Genomic DNA, 23,951 nt, shown 5'->3' with positions numbered 1-23,951 from the left:
TGTTTCCTTTTCTTGAGTATCAACAACAGGCTCCACCGGTTCAACCACAACAGTCGAAACTTGTGCATCTGGCTTCGTCTGTTTTGGTGATTTCGTTTTCTTTGGCTCTTGTACTGGTTTCTTAGGAGTAATTGTTACATCCTTCTTTGACTTGCGAGACTTCTTCGAAGGACCAGCATTTTCTTTTGGTAACAACTTCCCAGAGCCATCATCCGGATTGATTGTTTCTAAGTACTCCATTAGAACCAAATTTGTTGGATCAACCCGTTGTAACATTGCATCTGGAATTCTTGCAATATGTGTAAATATCTCAGCATCATCCAAAACCTCCGTCGGAAATTGGTACTTGATGAACTCAGCAGTCTCCTCATCAGTAGGCACCTCAATCCCCTCTTTGGCATAAAAGTATCGAAGGATTAAACTCCAATACCTAGCACACGAAATTCCTTGAACCACATTCGTGTTTTCGACACTCTTTTGAAATTCCTTCCATAGTTGGGTAGAATAATCCACAGTAATGTCATAATACAACCCTACCACCATTGCATACACCTCAATTCGACCTTTGTCCAACCCTACACTGCGACCAGTCTAGCAGCGTAAAAAGATTCCGAAGAGAAAATTCCAAACAATTGGAAGTCCTGATTTCTTGAAATCACTGATCTTGGTGAGTGGGGGTTGATAACCCATCTCATTGAACATATGGATGATTTGAGCAGAAGAAAGATCAGAATAGATTGGAGAATTAGGGATACCAAGAGTTTGACAGAAAATCTTCTTGGATAATCGAATCTTCTTGTCATTCACCAGTTGAAAGGTGATGATATCCATTGCTTTGCTGTACGTAGTAGTGGATCCTGCTTGAGAAAGCCATGAAAGTGGAACTGCAAACTGAACATGGCAGTGGAAAGAACAGAACTCTTCAAGGCAACTACCAACATCTTCAATTCATCTGGGTATAAAGAAACATCATCTTCAACTTGATAGTTTGTTCCTTGAATCTTCATTATTGGTTGGGAAGTAATGTCTTCTGTGTTTTGGGATTGAACAACAACTTCAGCAGAATCGGCCATGATTAGGGTTTTTGAAAGCTTTGAAGAACAATCAGAAATTTTCAGAGAAAGTAGGAATGTTTCTTTTGGAAGCGTAAACTGAGAACACGCTTTGATTCCCGTTTTTATATGTAACCCTAGTGTTTGAATTTGAAGCGGGATTGGCATTAAATGAGATCCGACGTGGCACCTTGAATCTCGCACCATACTGCCGATAAAGTAGCCATGCGTCAAAAAGTAGCTGTCACATCACCTAGAAACCCGGACTGAATACATAACGTCTCTTCAAACAGACTGATCGTTTATCTCAATTGAATTGTAACCGTCACTGATCTTCGGATTGAGGTAAGGCTCTTTCACTTTTCGGATAAAAAGCGAAGTCATATGCCAGATGTTTGAAATCATCATCCTGAGTTGGTATTTCTCAGGACCTCAAGGATTTCGTGAGTGCAGTATGCCAAAGAAAAGATAAGAAGCAAATTAATAAAAATTTGGATATGTGATGTCAAATAAATTCGACACAAAAGCAGATAAACCCCAGGCAAAGGTTACTTCGTTAACTATCAAGAGAGATAATCAATTGCTTGTGTATGTCCCCGTGAATTTCAATCGAATACTTATAGAGAAGTATCGAAGGGCTTCTTTTAATAGGCTTCATGGGTAGTTTTCAATTTCGTTACATATCAACCTTAACATAAGGTGAGTAATGGTAACCGAAATTACTTGTTTGACCGGTGTAGTCAGTGACAAGTATGCTTTGAATTATTTTGAAAGTAACTTCGAAAGCAAATGAAACTCACACGGAAATCATATTCATGAAAAAATTAATACTGAATCCTGTTGGGTAACAAACATCGTGGGCTTCGATAGTTTGATCAAGATTACTCATAAGAAATGAATATGATTTGGAGTTTCGAAAAATGGTACTGAAACAAATGTTTCGTCAAAACTGGAACATCGTTCCCCGTCAATTCCTTACGAAGATAGAATGTTGGGTTTCACTTTCATCGCAGCCTCATGATGTCAGATCATTAACACAGAATTTTGATATGTCTAAATCTTGATTGGTTGAATCAAAGATCTCTTGGACATATGTCTTCGTGTGTGCAAGTGTAAGAAATTTGGTGATGAAAAAGATTGGTTGACGAAAACACTTGTACCTCTGTTACGATTGGACCAAACAGACAACTCTTTAACTCATTTGAGAAGAGTAAGGTAGCTCATTCGGCTAATGTGAATATAAGCCTGACTTGGGAAGAAATTTTCATAAGAAAATTTTCATTTTGTAAACACACATTGAGTCTATGGAGGCTTGGGTCGACATGCTGCAGCATGCTTCTAGGGACAGTCTAACTAGTACAAAGATGTCGAAATTGTACCTTCCCAGAGAAACATAAGCATGACCCCTGTATAGCCTTCGTGAAATCTGTACACACAAAAGATAAAGAACAAAATAACAAAAATCTTTTTGATGTTTTTGATTTTTCTTAAAAGAAACAATTAACAAACAAAAGAAAATCTTTTTGAATTTTGTGATTTTTCGAAAATTAAATCTAAGATACAAACGAAATTTGGAAATCTAATGAAAAGTGTTACACCAAACCATAATGCTCAATGTAACGAAGTCGAAGCTTGTCGAAGCGTTGACTATGAACAGTAACCGCTGAATGGTTAAGACTGTCAGCCTCTGAATGAGTCATGATGACCTCTGAATCGACATTTTTATATAACACTTCGTTGTTATACATGCGATATCATTCCTGGAACTGAACTTGCTTCGATCATTCCCAAACCTGTCAAAATTCGAACAAATGATTTTTCATCCAAAGCTTTTGTAAAAATATCAGCAAGCTGATCCATTGTTTTTACAAAATGGACTTCTATATAGCCATCTTCCACATGATCTTTGATGAAGTGATAACGAAGAGCTATATGTTTTGTTTTAGAATGTTGTACTGGATTATGACAAATGCGTATAGCACTTTGTGAATCGCAATACAATAGAATCTTTTTCATATTCACAGCATAATCTCTCAACTGACTCTGAATCCAAATAATTTGTGATGTACAAGCAGCAGCTAAAAATTTATTCAGCTTCAGCAGTAGAAATCGAAACACACGTCTGTTTCTTCGACTGCCAACTAACCAACTTGCCATCTAAAATTTGACAACCACCGCTTGTGCTTTTTCTATCCAAAGTACACCCTCCAATGTCTGCATCTGAAAAATGCCTGAATGAAAAACCCAGTTTTCGAAGGATACCACAATCCTAACGAAATTGTTCCCTTGAGATAACGAAATATATTCTTCACAGCAATTAAATGTGGTTCTCGTGGATTTGCTTGATACCTAGAACAATTACATACAGAAAACATGATATCAGGTCTACTTGCAGTAAGATAAAGAAATGAACCTATCATGCTCCTGTATAAGGTAAGATCAACCGCAGGCGTTTCTAACGAAGGGGCTAGCCTTGTTCCAACAGCCATTGGTACTCTTAGCTTCGTGCTATTTGTCATTCCAAATTTTTCGAGCAAATTCCTTGTATACTTTTCCTGATTGATGAAAATGCCTTCTCTGCTTTGATAAATGCTTATGCCAAGAAAATTATTGATTTTGCCCATCATGCTCATTTCGAATTGGCTTTTCATCAAATTCTCGAATTCACTAGACAAAGCAGGGTCAGTAGAGCCAAAAATAATATCGTCAACATAAATTTGAACAAGCATTAGATGATTCCCAACTTTCTTTCGAAATAATGTGGGGTCAACTGATCCTTGTTTAAATTTCGACTGTTTTAAGATACTGGTAAGAGTTGCATACCATGCTCTTGGTGCTTGTTTTAACCCATAAACTGCTTTATCTAATATGTACACATGATCAGGATGCATTTCATTTACGAAACCTGGAGGTTGTTCAACGTAAACAGTTTCTTCAAGTTCACCATTGAGAAAAGCACATTTCACATCCATTTGATATACATCGAAATCATTATGAGCTGCATAAGCTAAGAATATTCAAACAGCCTCAAGTCTTGCGACAGGGGCAAAGGTTTCTTCATAATCAATCCCTTCTTGTTGCGAATATCCTTTTACAACTAGACGTGCTTTATTTCGTACAATATTTCCATCTTTGTCGGTTATGTTTTTGAAAATCCATTTTAACCCGACAATCGAAACATTTTCAGGTTTTGGAATTAATCTCCATACCTTGTTTCTATCGAATTCAGCCAGTTCAGATTGCATTGCAACAACCCAATCTGAATGTTCCATTGCAACCTTAACTTTTTTTGGTTCTATTTTCGAGATGAAAACATTGAACATGCAAAATTCTTGATGAGTATTTAATACCTCATTCTTTGCACGAATCTGAGCTTTTGTTAATACTCCATCTCGAGGATTCCCAATGACTTGATCTATCGGATAAGTCTTTGTCCATTTCTCCAACGGTGGATATGCCGGATCGAATTCCAAAGGTGCATCTTCGTACATCTCTTCATTTTCAAATCCTACAACAAAAATATCATCAGTTAGATCATTAAAATCATCATTTTGATTAAAATTTATTGTATCATTTTCCTCATTTTCATCCTCAGCACGATTATCATTTAGATGCTCCCCCTCAACTAGATGCTCCCCCTCAACAACTTCATCCATTCTCCCATTCTCCCATTCCCCCTCGAAATAATGCTCCCCCTCAACCAGAGTATTCGAATCCAAGTGCTCTCCTTCCACTCGATTATTATGCATACTTTCGCCAACTCCGGGAGAATTTGTTGTTGAATTAACATCTACAATATTTTGAGGAATTTGCAAGTCATCATTATGCTTCGAAGATTCAGAGTGATGATTATCATTTGCATTTACTTCAGCATCCACCGCCCTATCAAGAATACCAAAAATTAAATCATAATCAAAGTCAGATGAATTTGATTCTGCAATTTCATCAGATGATTCATTAATAATTGGTTTTTGTTCAAATTGCTTTTCAACTTGTTTGACATAATAATCATCGAAAGTAAGATTGAATGTCTCTTCGACTTTTATTTTTCGCTTATTTAACACTCTGTATGCAACCGAATTGTGCGAATATCCCAAAAATATGCCTTCGTCAGCTTTAGCTTGAAATTTTGAAAGGCTATCTTTAAGATTCATTATAAAACACCTGCAACCAAAAACATGAAAGAATTTGACATTAGGTTTTCGGTTATTGATTATTTCATACGGAGTGATATTGAATCGACGATGAATAAAAGATCGATTTTGAGTGAAACATGCTGTCGAAACTGCTTCAGCCCATAGATATTGAGGAAGATTCGCATATGTCAGCATAGTTCTTGCTGTTTCGCAAAGTGACCTATTTCATCTTTCAACAACACCATTTTGCTAAGGTGTATATGGCGAAGAGAAATTATGCGAAATTCCTTTTTCGGTTAAGTACGAATCTAGCACTTTGTTCTTAAACTCGGATCCATTATCACTTTTGATCTTTCGAACATTCTTCTTCAGACTCATCTCAATCTTCTTAATAAACTCGATCATTGTTTGAGCAACCTCATATTTTAACCTAAGAAAATATACCCAAGTAAATCGTGAAAAATCATCAGCAATAACCAAAATGTACCATTTCTTGTTGAGAGTTTCAACAGTCGATGGTCCATAAAGGTCAATGTGAAGAAGTTCCAACGGTTCCACAATTTTCGAATCTATCACAATTAGATGTCCTTTCCTGTGTTGTTTCCCTTGCTCACAAGTTGCACATAAAGTATCATTGTCAAATTTTAATACATGTAAACCTCGAATAAGATCATCAACAACCAATTTATTCAAATTTCGAAAGTTTAGATGTGATAAACGTCGATGCCATAACCAGCTAATGTCTGAGGAAGCTTTCGAAAGTAAGCACACTGAGGGTTTGCCGACGATTGGTTTGATATCAAGAGTAAACATGTCACCATGTCGTTTGGACTTGAGCAAAACTTCGTTAGTTTCAACTTTCGAAATGATACTGCCTTCTTCGTTAAACACCACTTGATTGCCAGTGCCCACAACAAGTTGTGAAACACTTATCAAGTTATGTTGAAGACCTTCGACATAAGCTACACGATTAACAGTGAACTTTCCATTCGTGACTTTGCCATAACCTTTCACTTGGCACTTGTGATTATTGCCAAACTTCACAAATCCTGCATTTTCCAAGCTTCGAAAATCTCTCAGATTTTCCTTTCGTCCTGTCATGTGACGTGAGCAACCACTATCGATATACCATTTCTCATCATATTGCTCATCATATAGTACCTGCGATTAATGAAAAAATTTAGGTACCCAAGGCTGTTTGGGTCCTTGAAATTAGTTTTGAAAACAGAATGAAATGAAGAACTTTTAACCCAATCACAAACTTTAGTTTTGAGACTATCAATTAAGTCCACATCATTATTTAAGGGAACAAAAACATAAGTTTTTGTTAGTTTGGGATTGTCACTGACACATGCCTTCGTCCTTTTAGATTGTGTATGATCATTCTTTTCTTTCGAAACCGGTTGCCAAGTTTTTACCGATATATTCGAATCTTTTGAAGATGAGCTTTCAGTTGACGAAGTATTCACATAATTCTCATAGGCTTCGTGCATTTGTTGTTGAGAATATTTCCTTGATTGACATTGTCTTCCTTTTCCTTCAAGCCAATGATCGATGTTTTTGTCACGAGACAACCCTTTTGTGTACGAAACTTTTAAGGTTTGTTTCCCTGTAGGATTTGGAAGATTCGGTTTGTGTGGGAAAAAAACAACATTTGATTTAGGTCGAAATGCCATGGCGTATCGACTTCAATCATTTTTTCCAATACTTCGATTTTGAGAAAATCGATTTGGAGATTTTTGTTTTTGAAAAAGCCTTGTTTGTTGATTAGAAGAAAATCGTTGTGGTGATGATTGATTTTGAACACTCTTTGAGATATTTTTGTTATCTCTATAAAATGATGAGTTTGAAACTTTTGAAGAATTTTTTTTAGGATAAAATTCAGATTTAGATTTATATGTTTGAGCGGGATTTATCTTTGGATCTGAATGAATTTATGAATGAGAAGACTTGTTCTTTACAGATTTAGTATTTGTGTTTTCAGTTGTTTTCAATGTCAAAACATTTTGTTGTTTTTGAAGCTCCATGGTTTGCCAAAAAAATTTCTTTCGAGCTTGTCTTTTTGAAATTTCATTTTCTTTTGAAAACTTGTCAATTTGTTCTTTAAATTCTTTGGAATTTAATTTGACAATAGTTTCATTTTCCACAACAACCTCTTTTGTAACTTCTTTCACTATTTTCGATTTTTCAACCCATTTGCGTTGTGGTTTTTGTCTTTGAAAAACATACGAATTCTTTGTTAGATTATTTTCGACAGTGCTTTGATTTGAAAAAAATCCTTCGTTTGTTGTTTTCTTGTTGTCATCTTCGACCATTTTGTTGAATTCTGGTTTAATGTTGTCAACATTTCCAGTGGTGACAAACACTTGATTTGGAAAAACAACATCATCAGTACACTTGAAATTTGGATACACCACTTGATTTGTTTCTAAATAATGGGCTCCTTTTTCAGACAACTGTAACAACGTAATTTTTCAAAACAATTTTTTCATTTAAAAACATTCATTCATTCTCACGATAATCATAAATACATAATGTGTCCACTGTAACATAACAAAACATGTCCCAAGATCTCGATATCGTAAACTCCATAAGTGTGTACGGATCATGCCGGCGCCTTCCCGCGATCCTCGCTAGTACCTGAAACACATCACACAACAACTGTAAGCATAAACGCTTAGTGAGTTCCCCAAAATACCTCATACCCCACATACGCCTTTCCAGGCCAGAACTCTGTAGGATCTTCCGATCCGTGTGTCTCAGGGGACTTCCGTCCCGAATCCTGGTAGACCTTCCAGTCCGTACCCTCTTGACCTTCCGGCCCATATCATCTCGACCTTCCGGTCCTTACCATATGTAACATACATAGCACATACACACATATCATCTTGACCTTCCGGTCCTTATCATTCATAGCATACATAACACATACATATCACATAACCGCATATAGCACATACATCATAGCATACAAGACCTTCCGGTCACACATAGGTACCCTTCCAGGTACAGTATAGTGAGAAAACTCACCTCAATGAAGTCGGATAACCTCTCGTGCTCAACGTCCCGACTTAGCCTCCTCCTATTATTCAAATAACATTCCCGATCAATACTCTCTCATGATCTCATCTCTACAGACTGGGTAGAAGGCCATTCTACCCTTCCCTGAACTCTCCTGAATCAGCCTTGACCAGAACCCTAAAGTCAACGAAAGTCAATGGTCAACTTTGACCCGACTCGCCGAGTGCACTAGGGTGACTCGGCGAGTACACGCCTGCCCTCTACGCCCCTGGTCCTCCCTTGACTCGCTGAGTCAACCTTATACTCCACGGGTCGTCACATGTCGCGATTCGCGGGGCAACCCGACTCGACTCGTCGAGTCTGCTCATGGACTCGACGAGTTCATTCCATGCTCACACTCAAATGACCTTCTGAGGTCAGATCTGTTCCTCTAATCCATAGATCTAACCTTCCCAAGCTCAATAAACACGTAAAGGTTCGAACTTGATACTCATGCAACGTCCAAATGACTCTACTTGATGATTTAGCCCCAAATACAACATCCTAAGTCCAATTCTTTCATATCTCATCATAAAGCAAGATGGATAAGGTCCTCTGGACCACTATGGGTCTAGATCTGAAGCCTAAACATGATAAGGGACCATATCTCCAACAAATCATCCCAATAAAGGGTATAGAAAACCCTAGATCCATGGATTCTTTATCAAAACAGAAAGAGGATCGATATGCTACCTCAAAGATGATGCCCTTTGCTTGAAAACCACAGATGTGCAACCTCCTTGGCCTCCTCTAAGCTGGAATCAACTTCTTATTGCAAAATCAACCCACAAAGGTCTAATAATGGCTTATTCTCTCTCTCAAACGCTCAAGCACTATTAGGGTTTCTCTCAAGGGTCTGGTAGCCGCGAATGGTGGCTATAAGGGTCCTTAAATAGGTCCCAAACCCGAGGAATTAGGGTTACATTAAACAGCGTGGACTCGCCGAGTCCTTCATTAAATCAGGCCAACACATCGCGATCCAACTCGGCGAGTCTGGGCGCCTACTCGCCGAGTCCCCCCTCTAAAACACAATATAAAATACTTAAAATAGGATACATGGGAATCCGGATGTTATAATTCTCCCCCACTAGGATCAGACTTCGCCCTCGAAGTCCTGCTCGACAAACAACTCCGGATGCTGCTCCCGCATCTCGAACTCCGGCTCCCAGGTCAGCTCGGACCCTTTCTGATGTTGCCACTGGACCTGCACCAGTGACACCTCCTTGTTTCTCAGGACCTTGATCTTCTGATCCCGGATCGCGATTGGCCTCTCCGCATAATTCAGGCTCGCATCCACCTGAATATCCTCCAGTGGTACCATCGCCGACTCATCGGCTATACACTTCCTCAACTGGGACACGTGGAAGGTATCATGAATCTGGCTCAACTCCGCAGGTAGGTCTAACCGATATGCTACCTTGCCCACCCTCGCGGTCACCCTGAATGGACCGATGTACCGGGGCCCCAGCTTGCCCCTCTTCCTGAATCAGATCACTCCTTTCCAAGGAGATACTTTCAGGAGTACGAAGTCTCCCACCTGGAACTCCAGCTCGGATCGTCGCCGATCCGCATAACTCTTCTGATGACTCTGAGCCGTCAGTAACCTCTGTCTAACCTGCTGTATCTGCTCTGTCGTCTGAAGCACTATCGCAGTGCTACCCATCACACGCTGCCCTACCTCTCCCCAGCAAATGGGAGTCCGACACCTCCTCCCATACAACAACTCGAAAGGAGGCATACCAATACTAGAATGGTGGTTGTTGTTGTAGGAAAATTCAGCCAATGGCAGATACGTGTCCCAACTTCCTCCGAAGTCCAACACACATGCTCGAAGCATGTCCTCGAGCGTCTGAATCGTCCGCTCACTCTGCCCGTCCGTCTGTGGGTGGTAGGCGGTACTGAAATGCAATCTCGTACCTAACTCCTCGTGGAACTTCTTCCAGAACCTGGAAGTGAAACGTACATCTCGATCAGACACAATCGAGATAGGAACTCCATGACGCGATACCACCTCTCTCACATACAACTCAACCAACTTCTCAGCAGAAGAGCCCTCACTGATAGCAAGAAAATGCGCGCTCTTAATGACAGACAACTGAGAACAATCAACATCCTCAATTTCACTAATTTCGCTAATATTGTCAGAGTTATCTTTGATATCTGCAAAATTAGATTGAGAATCAGATATTGAATTCTCAGTCTTTTTCAAAATTTTGATTTGTTCTGATTTTGTCAAAGTCTCATTCACAATGTTAACTAATTCATTTGAATCAAGACATTCGTCAATTTTGACAATTCCATAAGTATATCTATCATCAGGAATTTTGTCAAACTCAGCAATATTTTTCTCACAATCATACGAAATATTATCAACCTTTGCTCTCTCATATGCTAGAAAATGTAATAATTTCCTATGTTGTTCTTTGCTAATATCACATGAATGATGTAATGCAGTTAATTTGCCATATAGACGTTTAGCAGAATTGCAGTAGATATTTCGTTGAGCTAATAAAAGTTTTACATCACTAGACAACGAATCTCGATCACACATTATGTTTGTTATTTTCAATTCTAAACATTCTATCTTGACAACTTTCGAATCTAACTTCTTATGTGTCTCTAACAACTGATTGCTTAATTTCTTAGCTTCATTGCTAGTAGAAACAACCAAATTATCGAAATAAGCAACAGTATCATTAAAAGCAACAATTTCAGAATCATATGCACTTAAAGGAATATTGAAAGATTGAAGAATATTACGTACCTTTATTGTCATTGGAGACTTATCTGCAGACTTTGAAACAAAGCAACAGCCCTTGACCTCTTCATATGAATCTTCCTCCAGCTTCGCATACATGGCCCCATGCGTAGGATTACCCATTTCCTCATCATCGGAACCCGAAGACCAGATTTGATATGTGCCATCATTCTCCTGTTCACCTTGAGCTACCAAAGACAAATTTTTAGCCTTCGTACGTACTTCTTCCAACCTCTCCACATAATACGCCTCATCCTTCACTCTATTCTTTTTCTCATCTTTCTTTCGAAGCATGCAATCATTTGCTAGATGATTGGCTCCATTGCAATAATGACAATCCATACCAGAATCTCCTTTCAATTTCTTCTCTTTCTTCTCCTCAGCACCTTTTGCATCATTCTTCTCATACTTCTTCTTCTCTTCTCCTGCAGCTTTGTTCACGAAACTTCCTTTTCCCTCACTTTGCTTCATCTTTGAATTAAACGGTTTCTTGAAAAACTTTTTGACTCGGTTGTTTGAGTAAAAAGCAATTGCCTCATCATCCGAATTCATGAGAAACCCCTCTTCATCATCAGAATCACCTTTTTTTACTGTTTCCTTTTCAGTCACTTTAGAGACAAGTGCTAATGGACCTCCCTGACTAAGCTTCAACTCTTTTGCCATTTCGTTCACTTCACTTTCGTGAGTTTTCAATTGATTGTACAAATCATTCAAAGAAGATGTGTCGAAACTCTGTTGATTTTTCACCATCATGCTAACACTCCTCCATTCTTTACGGAGTCCCATAACAAAGGTGAGATTGAATTCCATGGAAGACCTCGTGATTCCATAACGATTGCATTTGTAAATCAGCTCGTTCAGCCTATCATAGTAACTTTCAATCGTTTCACCGTCTTTTTGCTTGAAATCCTTCAATTTAATCAAACATTGCTTAACTGAATTGATTTTCGTCTTCTCGCTGCCTTGAAACTTTTCTTTGAGATTATTCCAGATGTCCTTTGCAATTGTACAACTTCTAACATAGTTATACACAACTAGAGGCAATTCACCACGTAACTCCCTAATGCATCATTTTTCAAGTTTCTTCATACGATCATTTTGATTTTCCATACTCGTAGTACTAGATGATAATCCAATTGATTGAAGGTTCGTCGGAAGAGTAACATTCCCTGAGATGCAAGACCAAAGCTCTTCATCGATTCCATTCAAGTAATCATGCATACGATCAGACCACTGATCATAGTATTCAGGAATGAGCATAGGAATCTTAGTTGAAGATCCTAGCAGATGAGAGTATGAAGTCATCGAGTTGAGATTGAAGTTCGCCATTGATGTACGGAAAAACATTTTTGAGAGTTTTTAAGAAATCAAAGAGAATTTGAAAGCAAATTGCTGAATTGGTCAGAAAAATGAAGTAGAATACTCGATTCAACAAATCAGTTGCAGAATCAAATCACAACTGAAGATCTAGAACGCTTTTTCACGTCAAAACATGCGGAACTTTTCGAACCAGAAATTTGATTCAAAAACCTTTTGAAACAGAGTGAAAATTAGATCTTAGATCATGATTCCTGCTCTGATACCAATTAAAGAAGTGTGGAATCAAGTATGAATCAAATCAAAGTAATCAGAATATAGATTGAACACACGATGTAAATATGATTTGGTTTCAGCTCTATTATGCTTTCAATGTTACAGAGAGAAAATAGACAAGTTCATACAAAGACTCTTATCTAACTCTAAGTAATGTCCCTATTTATAGGAAACATGAAAGCACACAAAAAATTACAAGGACTAAACAAGTACGCTTCGTTACATAAATGCCTTGTAAAATAAACTTATGACTTCGACATATTACAACAGGTCTTCGACCCTTACAATTGTGTTTGGATACTTTTTCATCCTTTGATCCTTGGCCTCATACGTGTCATTAACCTGGTTGGTAACAATGAGCGAATCACTTAGGGTTGCGAGGTGTTTCGCTCCAACTTTTCGAGCTAGACAAAGACCTTCTAGGATTGCTTCGCATTCGACCTTGTTATTGGAAACCTAGAAGTTGAAACGTAAATCATATATGATTTCATTTCCATTAGGGTTCTTAAGGATTAGGCCTGCTCCTGTCCCCTCTTTGCTTCTAGCTTCATCAGTGTGCAATTCCCAGGCATCTCGGCTTGCCTCCGGCTCTGAGGGATCTATTGTGAGGACCCTTGGGACATCCTTGAGCATGTCGGGATATTGACCAAGAAGTCTGTTAGTGCTTGGGACTTGATTTTGGTGCATGATCGATAGTCAATATCATGCTTACCTAGATCGATCGCCAATTTCACTAGACGTCCTAACGTTTCTGGCCTTGGCAAGATTTGCTTTATCAGGTACCCATTTAAGACTTCGATCTTGTGTTCTTGAAAGTAACGTTTGAGTCACCCGACTGCAAATATTAATGCGAGGACCAGCTTCTCTAGGATTAGATAATTGAGCTCGGGACCCTGTATTGGTGTGCTCACAAAGTGTATTGGTAACTGCTTCTTATCTCTCTCAACGGTTCGCACAGACGATATGACCTTGCCAAATGCTTCCAGATACTTCTACAAGGTTTCTCCCGGTAGGGGGCTCACAATAGCTGGGAGCTGGTGCAGAGTTTATTTCAAATGCTGCAGAGCTTTGTCGGTTTCTGGCATCCACTTGAATTGGTTCTTATAGATGCACCCTTTCAGCGTTTGGAAAAGTGGGAGGGATTTCTTAGTTGAATTGGAAATGAACCTACCAAGTGTGGTCAGCTTTCCATTGATCTCTTTCACTCCCTTGAGGATGTGGGGAGTTTTAGAGTCAAGAAACTCTTGTATTTTATCCTGGTTAGGCGATATTCCTTCGTTGGTTATCTGATAACCCAAGAAATAGCCTTCCTCCACCCCGAAAGTGCATTTTCCCGGGTTAAGTTTCATTCGTTCCTTCGTTAAGGTCTGAAAAGTTTCCTCAATATCATGGAGAAATGTTGCTTCATCATGGCTCTTGATGACCATATCATCCACGTATACCTCGACATTCCTGGCAAATTGTTCTGCAAACACTTGTCCATCAGGCAATGGTACGTTGCCCCGATGTTCTTGAGCCCGAATGGCATTTTCCGGTAGCATAAGGTGCCACGATCTCTATGAAAAGCCATTTTTTCCTCGTCTTCTTTTTTCATTTGAACTTGGTGATAGCCCTTATAGGCATCGAGGAAACACTAGAACTGGAATCCTTCTAAACATTCGACCTTTTGATCTATCTTTAGGAGGGGTTAATGATCCTTTGGGCAAGCATTGTTCAAGTCGAAATAGTCAATGCACATCCACCATGATCTGTTGTTCTTTTTTATCAAAACTGGGTTTGGTATCCAGGTAGGAAAATTTGCCACCCGAAGAAAGCCTGCGTCCACCAGCTTTGTCACCTCTTTGTTGATTATTTTGCTTCTATCACCCGCTTGCCCCCTCTTTTTTCTTGATGGAGGTGTTCCCCGGAAGAATATTCAAGTTGTGCTCGATGACCTCACGGTCGACTCCTACCATGTCCTCTGTTTTCCATGCAAAAACCTTGGAATGGTGCTTCAAGAGGGAACTAGTTTTAACTTTCCTCTTCCGATAGTTTGACACTTATTCGGATAGTTTGCTCCAGGTAACCCAGATAAATGATATGTTTCTCTATTTGGCAATCGTCTTTTGACTTTTTTTGGAACTCGCACTAGCTCTGCTGCGACGATGACTTGGTGGCAGTGTTGTGCTCGTAGTTTATTGGTGACTATTGCGGATGACCCAACGCGTGTGCTGAAATTGATAATATCGTGCATTGTTAATGGTATGGCCTGCAGCTGGAAAAGCACTGGTCACTCGAGAAGAATGTTATGCTCTGCTGGGAGGCGTATGACGGAAAATTTGATTGTTCGCGTGATTCTATCCTTCCCATTGTAACTGACCAAGGTAAGTGGAAAATGTGTGGTGTCCAGTGGCCATAGACTGTGCCATGTGAAGCCTATCAATGGTACGCCTGTAGGGAGTTTTAATCCTTCCCTCCATGAGGTGGTAAACTGCCTAAAACAATGTGCATACGGTATGTCTGTGCCGCTACCATTGTCTATGTAGACACGGTGAACTTGCTTTTGGCGTATGTAGGAAGTGATCAAGAGTGGAGACCTGGGATCCCAATTTGGTGGCTTTGGGTCATCAATCGAAAATTTGATATTAAGTATGTCTCCAGATAATACCAAGTTGTCATCCTTTTCTTTGTGGGGTTTAACCCTCTTGCATGGCCTAGAGATGGTGAAGATGTCGTTCTTTTTCTCTGGGTGCTTGTCTATATCTTTCTGAGCTTGAGCATTATTCTGATTAGCTTCAAACTTAGGTCTCAGGTCCTTTGTGATGTTAGAGAGGTCGCCTTTAAGCTACTTTTCTTCAATCTCTTTCTTCAGCATCGTGCACTCGCTGGTATCGTGAGTTTTGATCTTGTGATACTCATAGTACCTACCATTTTCTTTTTTACATCTTCAAAGGAGTTTTCTCGATGGCATGGACATTAAGTCAGTGGCCTTGATGCTCTTCTTTTCCAAACGGATGATATCTCTGGGATGGGTGCCACGAGTGCCGAGTATACTTGACGTGGCCTCCGTCGTGGGGCTCTCGAAGGCTAGTGTTGGGGCGAGAGACTGCTTCTTCTTGCTTAATCTACGCATTTTTTTGGAATGGCAAACTAATCTACTTCTAAATATCACCACCTATGTCTCAAGGGAGACTTGAACTCATGACCTTTCAAATGAGAGAGTCACTCCTTACCGCTACGCCAAAGGCCCTTTGGTGCTTAATATATGCATTAGCAACAACTTTTAGATTGACTTCTTTTCTCTCTTCACCTTCAATCTGTCTGAGATACTTATCGACTCTGTACTTGAGCTCGTCTCTCGAATGAGGTACCGTCCCTTGCATCTTCTTTAACAAAGGGCCAAGGAATAGACCTTGCGAGAAGGTGCCAGTTACAAGGAACTCCACATGGCCCGAGATGTTGAGTGTCGCCATAGTGAATCTATCGCAATAAACCCATATCGACTCTCCTTCCTTTTTTTGCATGTCATTATTGAGTTTGCATCTCCTTTGTCCATCCTTAGTTTCATGAAATTATTGAGGAAAAGGTATCATAATTGCTCGAAACTCGAGATGCTACCCAGTCGCAGTGCCTTGAACCATTATCCCCGTTTACTGGTAGCGTAATAGGGAAATACGTGCAAATGAACCGCTTGTCCATCCTCAACGACGTCATCGTCCACTCGTAAGTGTCGATATCCTCGTCAGGGTCGGTTGTACCGTCATACTTGGGGATGTTTGTGTTGGATTAGGTTTCTAAGCCAATAAATAAATTAGTATAGTTTTCAATTATTACCAAAGTCCTTTTGCGTTGCCCTCAAACCTAGTAATTGACTAGAATGTTTTTTGGAGAGAGAGATTGAATTTACTACTTGGGTTAATTATTGAATTTAGGCCAATTTGGAGTTGAGGGCCCAAACCGACGTGTCAAAGATGAAGAATCATGACGATTAAAGGGTTTACTCGACGAGTTGAGGACCCCCAACTCGGCGAGTAGAAGGTGTTTTGGTCGCGGGGTTTAATGAGAAAACTCGGCGAGTTGAGGAGCCAACTCGATGAGTTGGGTGTTGTTTAGGAAACCCTAATGTTTAGGGTTTTGTCCTCTATTTAAAGAACTTTAACCCCTTGGCTGGCCTCCTTACAATCCACCCTTGTCCAGAAAAACCCTAGACTTGTGCATCTTATCCCAAGTTGAGTGTGTGAGCTTAAAAGTTGCTTCTTTTGGTCCCATTTTGAAAGAGCTTGAAGTTGGTGGTGCCTAAATTGAAGGGAAAACTTTAGATCCAGAATCTCCTTGTGTTTTTCTACTCATTTGAGGTAAAAAGTCAAAATCTTGTTAATCTATTGCTTAGATCTCTTCCTTGGAAGTTTATTGTCATATTTGACTCATTTTTGGATTGTTCATGGGGTTGAGCACTTCATGGGGCTATCACTTTAGATCTGGACCTTTGATGGTCTCTTTTCGCTTAAAGTTGCAAACTTTATTGGGTTCAAGGCCTCATCCATGCATTAAGTTCTCTAGTAAGCCTTGTATGAGTTCTAGAGCTTCGTTTGGCATGCATGAACGTAAAGTTGGCAACTTTACGTGGTATTCCAGCCCTAGAGGACCATATTTGTATCTTGAAGCATAAGATTCGATGAAAATGGGCTGAATGTGTTAAGACTGGGAAAACTCAGCGAGTTGTCCTGCCAACTCAGCGAGTTGGCTAGGGTTTTTCCCGATCTTCTGAGTTTTGTGGGAACTCAACGAGTCTATGAGTACACTCGGCGAGTTGGGTCAACCTGGACCGTAGACTTTGACTTTTGTCTTATGACTTTGACCAAGTTTGTCCCAAGGGGTGTTTGTGGTAACCTGAATTGGATTTAAGGAAATTATGGGCTTAGGATAAGACCCATATGGGGTTGGGCCTAATTTGGAAAATTGGACCATTAGTGGGCCTTTGAGGATCCTTTGGTTTTGGGCCTCAGTTTGGTGTATGTTGGGCCAGGGGTAAAATGGTCATTTTACCTCAAGTATGGATATTGGTTTATGGCATGGAACCCAATTGCTAATTGGGTGTGTTGTTGGTATTGATAGCCCGGGAAGCCGGCAGGGCCGCAGCTAGGGATTTCTTTCGAGGAGATTCTGCATTCGAGGTAAGTTTTCCTCACTGTACTTATGGGTCGAAGGCACCAATGTCGGCCTTTTGGATTGATATCTTGGTTTACCTTATGATCGAATGTTGTTATGATCTGTTAGATCGGTATCCTGGTAGATAGGATGTTGCTATGTTGTTATGATCTATTAGATCGGTATCCTGGTAGATAGGATGTTGCTATGCTGTTATGATCTGTTAGATCGGTATCCTGGTAGATAGGACGTTGCTATACTTAGTGATCTGTGATATCTGCATGTTTGTCTGTTGACTGGTTATGTGTTTAATTGCTATATATATGTCGACATATGTGTGTGTGTGGTTGGGTTGAGGCGGTCCTGCTGTGTGCTGAAGGCTAATAGACCCAGGACGGCCCAGATAGACTGAAGGCCAACGAGGAGGTCCAGTCAGGCCGAAGGCCCGGCAAGCGGTCCAGATGGACTATAGGCCCTGCGAGGCAGTCCAGTCATGTTGAAGGCTCGGGAGCGATCCAGATAGGTTGTAGGCCCTACAAGGCGGTCCAGTCATGCTGAAGACTCGGGAGCGGTCTAAACAGGCTGTAGGCCCGCTGAGGCGGTCCAGACATGTTGAAGGCTCAGTATACATGCTGGTATTTGCATATGTTATATGTTTGGGTGTTGGTACTTTGGGAGAACTCACTAAGCTTCGTGCTTACATTTTTGGTTTATGGTTTCAGGTACTTCAGTGGATCGTGGCAAGGTGAAGGCGTCACCGTACACATCCTCGCGTTTTGAACTGATGATTTATGGGAAACTCTGATCATGGGGGCGTTGAGGGGGGGGGGGGTGGGGGAAAAGTGGGCAGCTGCACAGGGCCCGATTTTTTTCATTATATATTTTTGTTTAAAAATAAAAAATTATAATAAAGATAAGGGTCTTTCTTTCTTGTTCGTCCTGGGCCTTTGAGAATATTTAATTTTTCAGGACCGGTCCTGGTCTCTGATAATATGAATGTTTTGGAAACTATGTTGAAAGAGATTTTGATTTTTAAATAACGTTTTAGAAACAAAGGTTTTTGTAAACACTTCTATTTAAAAAGGGTCGATTTGGAAAGTTTAAATTTTATGAAATTTTTGGAACGTTACAAGTTGGTATCAGGGCCTTGGTAACAAACTAAGGAAAAGATTTTCAAAATGATTTTCAAATAGTTTTCAAAATACTTAAGGAGGATGCGATGTGTACGATTAGCCGGAGCCAGTAAGCTGACCCCAAAATATCATACTGTTATTTGATGTTGTGATATGTTAGAACATCATGCTAGTGATAGGCTAGTGATCTTCAGGAATTGCATGATAGAATTGCCTGATTATATGATGCATGATAGCCTAGGATTCTTCTTTATATGAAATTGACATCATTACTGTAGTTGCTTAGTGTATGCATCATAGTTGTACATAACTAAGATTCTATAGCCTGAGAATATTTGGTCCGACTTTATTTCATGTTCCTCGTCTGGTTGTGGGCTTAGAGTAGGAATGATTATTCGACTGTCTATAGGATCCAGTGTTATATATGGCTAGCATACGCGATTGTTGCATGGTTGGTGGAAGTTTCATGAGCGGGTGCAATGTATAGCGGGTCAGTGCGAGGATTGATTAGCCACTCTTGAGAGAGTGAAGGCAGGGCGAAGTTGTACATGTGGTGCTGGGAGTTGGAGATCGAGGATTTCGCACGAGGATGTGTCTGATTTTATTACATGTTTGTGCTAGTCGGCTTCTCTACTCGAATGCTGCTTGCTTTGTGCTTTGTGGAACTCATGAGTGATGTGAGTTAACCATTAAGTGAATATGTCAAGTCACATGTGGAAAAGATTGGATAATCTTAGAGTGACATACTTGAACCTGCTTCGCAGCTCTTATCTGAGTCCAACCGTTGTAGGGATGAGCCTGTTACACAAAGGATTATCTGAGCTTTATCGCATGTGATTGTATTCATGGAATGGCTAATTGACATTGTAAGGAATTCTTCAGTAGCTAATGGTATAGAAGTGTGGAATCCTAGGATAGCCTAGAGTATATTTCGGTGCAACTGTTTCGCTGTTGATCAGGTTTCAGGAGTATTTTGTGACCAAGTCAAAGAGGACCCGAGATAGTTCTTGAGGAAAGTGTGGATAGGTGTGGAAGGTAGTATTGGGCACGTGCTACTGAAACCACAGGATCCATACTCGATTCAAGGAAGATTTCGGGGAATCTATGGGTTGGTCAGCAGAGATAGATTGGTTGGATACCATGGTTCGAGACAATGGTTATGTATCTGTCGATCTCTTGGTTAGGATTGCTCAGGCGAGGATGGGTTTTGTGGCCCCTGTGGCGATATTGATGTAGATTGAATGGTTTAAACTCGGATAAGTATGTTGATTGGAAGTCTCAAGGGTTTTGTTAGAGTTCGTGCCTCGAGCCTCGAGACGTAGGGAGAAAGCAGTTGTCATGATTGGTTTGGAATTGCATCTGGGATTTAAGTGGCAGATTGTCAGTTTGGTCTGTCATTATCTGTGGCAAGGATTTTTTTCACCTTCAGTTTTCCAGGTTAGAGGGAGTGGGTAGGATTTTGACCTCCCGAGTTAGATGGGATTCTCAGCTTAGGGTATGTTGGTCGCGGTGGTTGGAAATAGCATGTCCACGCTGAGTGCGCAAGTGGTTTGATGTGGCAGGAGTATTTTAGCGATGTGAGCAAGGGCCATATCCTTGGGGAATGGTAAGGCCATGTTCTAGATTGTCATGTGGGTTGCATGTAGGGGTGTATGTTTAGATCGTAAATTGGTAGTTGCCTATGCTTTGTACGAGGTTATTATGGGAAGATCTGAGGTCTTCAGCTGTGTTTCGGGTTCCTCGTGGGGTTCGTATGATCCGTACATGGACGACCATTATGCGGGTGATGTTCGTTTCATGGTCAGGTACGGTTGTATCTAGATGGGCTGCATCGGTTATGTTTTGGTTCATCACCAATGGGCGGTGGTTCGAGTTCTAAGTGGGGGAGAATTGGAAATTCTCAGGTTGAGTGTCAGTCCTTGAGAGTCTTGGCAGTTCGTGGTTTCGGATCGTTGTCTTCATATTAGTGGGCAATTGTTGATCAGTGGATCTTTCTAAGAGGCGGGTGTGTTCAGTTCCATGAGGGTATTTATCTCTTGCGTTAGTGTATCCTTGACCATTGGTCGTGGGGGTTCATCATTCAATGAAGTTTCCTTGGAAGGCTTAGAGGTGTCGGCCGAGATTCAGTGATCGGGCCAATCTGTCGTCAAGTTCAGTATATTTTATGATCCCTTCGGTCTTCAGGTGGGTTGTCCATCAATGGTAGAGTGGAAGCTTGGTTCATAGCATACTCAGTTTTTGGTAGCTTTCAAGATCATCTTGAAGGTTTTCCCTAGCTAGTGGGGTAGTGATGGAATCCGTTCAGTTCAGTATGGGGTCTTGTGTTGACCGATCATGAAGATGTTTTCTGTTTTGATTAAGGTGGCATGTCAATTATCTCTGGTGTTCCTTTTCTCTTCAGATAAGATTTTGGTTCTTTTAAGTATGTGTATGGGGGTGTTCCGTGTGAGCTGGGCAAGATGGAATTAGGGCTCTTGGTTCGAAGTATGTGCATGGTTCTCTTGGGTTCCAACTTATGATTTGGATCAAGAGTGCAACCGTTATTCTATCCTCGGATCGTGTGCGCCTTTGTTTTCGTAAGAATTGCGTTGGTAGCAGCTATATGGTGCTCTGTGGCGCCGTGAGAGTGTCATTAAGGTCTGTGTGTTATCAGAAGCATTCCAGTCATAGGTTGTGGGCCTATTGACCATGATGGTTCATTTTTTTGTTTGTAGTGCTTTCGAAGTTGTCATGCTGATAGAAATCGGTCAAGCCTGAAATCTATTGGTTAGATAAAGGGAGCAGTAAGGGTTGTGTGGAGTATCAGTAGGGTATCAGAAAGTCTATGCAGGGTGCACACATTATAAATCCAGTTGTTCGCAGGTTGTTTGTGGATTTGTGATTCTCGAGTTGGAAATTGTTTATGCAGTCGTAAGTCATAAGTTCTTGGCGATTATATTGAGTGGACACCCAGGTGGGGGTGCACCGGATCCGGTAAGGGTTGGATGTATCGCAGAAGTTCATGGTTTGATCGTCGTTGCTCGATGAAGTAGTGGTTGGTATTGGCATAGCAAAGAGTCAAGGGTTGTTGAGATTTTGGGTACATCATATGGTTAGGTTTTGGGTTAAGTTCGCGGTCAGTGTGTTCGAGGATCATTCTCCATAGTTCTGGTAATGCCCCAGTTCGGGACTGGGGGTAGATTCTAATGCATGGTTCTACTATTGTGAAGGTTGGAGGTTTCAAGCTCCCAGTATCAGTGCTTCGGGCAGTATCAGCATTTTGGGCAGTATCAATGTTTCAGGCTCTTTTAGTGGCGAAGGATTTCACGTACGCATGGAGAGTTTGGGTGTTTGGGAAATGATAAGTCACTCACAGTGGGATTACATAATCTCAGACTAATTGGTTTGACTCTGTTGTGCATCTCTCGTCTGAGTCTAACTGCTGCAGGAATAAATCTTCTACTCGAAGGATTATCTGAGCCTTCTGTCGAGTATATGTGTTCTGTCGCTATATATGGTCGGTGACTTTGTTTCCCTTTGAAGCAGCGTACGATCTGTGATTCTCTTTTCTAGTGGGAACCTCAGGTTCTCAGGGTTGAGTAGTCAGTTTAAGGGATAAGGGGAATGGAATCAGGATGGATAGATTGTTTGATGGATAAATGTCATGGTTTTAGCAATCGGATCAGTTTGAGAGGTCTGTCAAGGAGTCAGACCAATTCGATACCCAAGTTCGGATATATAAGGTTGCGTCTTTGCATGGGATTATGGGTTGTTCTTTTTCAGGTTGGCAATTTCTATTTGGGGTTAATTGTTTTGGGAAGGTCGTTTATGGGTCGAGTTTCTGGGTGCGTTCCTCAAGGGTTTGTTTGGATTATGAGTATTAACAAGGCGCGGTTTCGAGGACGAAATCGGATTTAAGTGGGGGAGAGTTGTAACACCCAGAATCTAGAAGGTTAATTATTGAATTTAGGCCAATTTGGAGTTGAACTCGGCAAGTTGGAGGATCCAACTCGACTTGTCGAAGATGAAGAATCATGAGGATTAAAGGGTCTACTCGACGAGCTGAGGAGCCTCAACTCGGTGAGTAGAAGTTGTTTTGGTCACGGGGTTTAATGAGAAAACTCGGCGAGTTGAGGAGCCAACTCGAGGAGTTGGGCGCTGTTTAGGAAACCCTAATGTTTAGGGTGTTGCCCCCTATTTAAAGAACTTTAACCCCTTGGATGGCCTCCTTACCAGCCACCCTTGTCCAGAAAAACCCTAGATTCGTGCATCTTATCCCAAGTTGAGTGTGTGAGCTTAAAAGTTGCTTCTTTTGGTCCCATTTTGAAAGAGCTTGAAGTTGGTGGTGCCTAGCTTGAAGGGAAAGCTTTAGATCCAAATTCTCCTTGTGTTTTGCTACTCATTTGAGGTAAAAAGTCGAAATCTTGTTCATTTATTGCTTAGATCTCTTCATTGGAAGTTTATTGTCATATTTGACTCATTTTTGAATTGTTCATGGGGTTGAGCATTTCATGGGGCTATCACTTTAGATCTGGACGTTTGATGGTCTCTTTTGTCTTAAAATTGAAAACTTTATTGGGTTCAAGGCCTCATCCATGTACTAAGTTCTCTATTAAGCCGTGTATGAGTTCTAGAGCTTCGTTTGGCATGCATCAATGTAAAGTTGGTGTCACACCCCCGAACCAGACGGCGGAAACGTCCGAGGGCTCGTGTGACTTAAATTGAAATATCATCACAATGAATATACATGAAACATAACATAAACATCACCATGCATTAATACATTACAACCGTCATTGTTCACATCAAGTACATTGTTTACATTACATAATCCAAAACATAAATTGTTTATCGATTGACATCACACAAAAGACATTTCAGAAACACGCTTGATAATTCTTCATTCTAACGGTTACCTGAGAACACAAGTTATTTTGAAAACGTACAACATATATAATGTTGGTGAGTTCATAAGCAGGTTTGATGTGAAAATGTTTTGTAATGTTTGTAAAACCCAGAAAATCTGATATTTTCTGTAACAAAAATTGTTTACGAAAAAAAAGTGTGATGATCCATAAGTATACGTGTATATGATTTCAAAACATGTAAAAGT

Source organism: Lactuca virosa, chromosome 9 (assembly GCF_052849685.1).
Source record: "Lactuca virosa cultivar CGN04683 chromosome 9, Lactuca_virosa_CGN04683_v6, whole genome shotgun sequence".
NCBI lineage: Eukaryota > Viridiplantae > Streptophyta > Magnoliopsida > Asterales > Asteraceae > Lactuca > Lactuca virosa.
The sequence above is the reverse complement of the archived record's forward strand: the minus strand, read 5'-3'. Positions refer to the sequence as shown.